Raw genomic sequence first — 700 nt, forward strand, 5'->3', positions numbered from 1 at the left:
CTAAGCTAACTGGCTGCTGGCTATAGCCCGAGAGTGGTATCCCTTCCCATCCATCCCTCAGCAAGAAAGTGAACTAGCGTATTTATGTATATATGTTTAAGCAGAGTAGTGAGCTTAACTCCCATGCTGTCAGTCTAATTTTTTGAATGGTGATGTGAAGATTTGCATTCTGGGAGGAAAGAGTAAGGAAGTCAGAGAGAGAGAGGGAGAAAGCAGCCACAGGTCAGGAGGGCAGGCTTCCAGAGAGTTCAGGTCTGAATACACAAGATGGAGATGTTTGGAAGCCTATTGAATTGTAGAGCCATCACAGCCTTAACACAGGTGTGGGTGAGAGTGTGCATTTATGCGGGTGTATGTGCATTCTTTTCAAACCTCTCCACACTGTATGAGAGGTTGACTAACTTCTGTGTACTCCAGCCTCCCTATAGATGCTTTGTATACTAGCCTACCTCCTTTGCAATGAAAGCCTGTTTTGAAGTATATTGGCTGGTATGAAGCAGGGACTGTTCATTGCTCAGAGAAGATGTTTTCTTTGAGTCCTGGGCTTGGTTTTAACTCTCCTCCATGATTGAAAAAGCCACATTGGGGAAAAAGAAGAAGAGAAGCAAGGTAGTTCAAAGCAGCTCCGACTTACAGAGCAAAAGTAGAACTGTGGATTTACGGAGACATCTTTGTATGCGTAAAATCAGAATTTAAACCA

The sequence above is a fragment of the Morone saxatilis genome, unplaced genomic scaffold, assembly GCF_004916995.1.
Source record: "Morone saxatilis isolate NCDOM2014 unplaced genomic scaffold, NCSU_SB_2.0 Contig24, whole genome shotgun sequence".
NCBI lineage: Eukaryota > Metazoa > Chordata > Actinopteri > Moronidae > Morone > Morone saxatilis.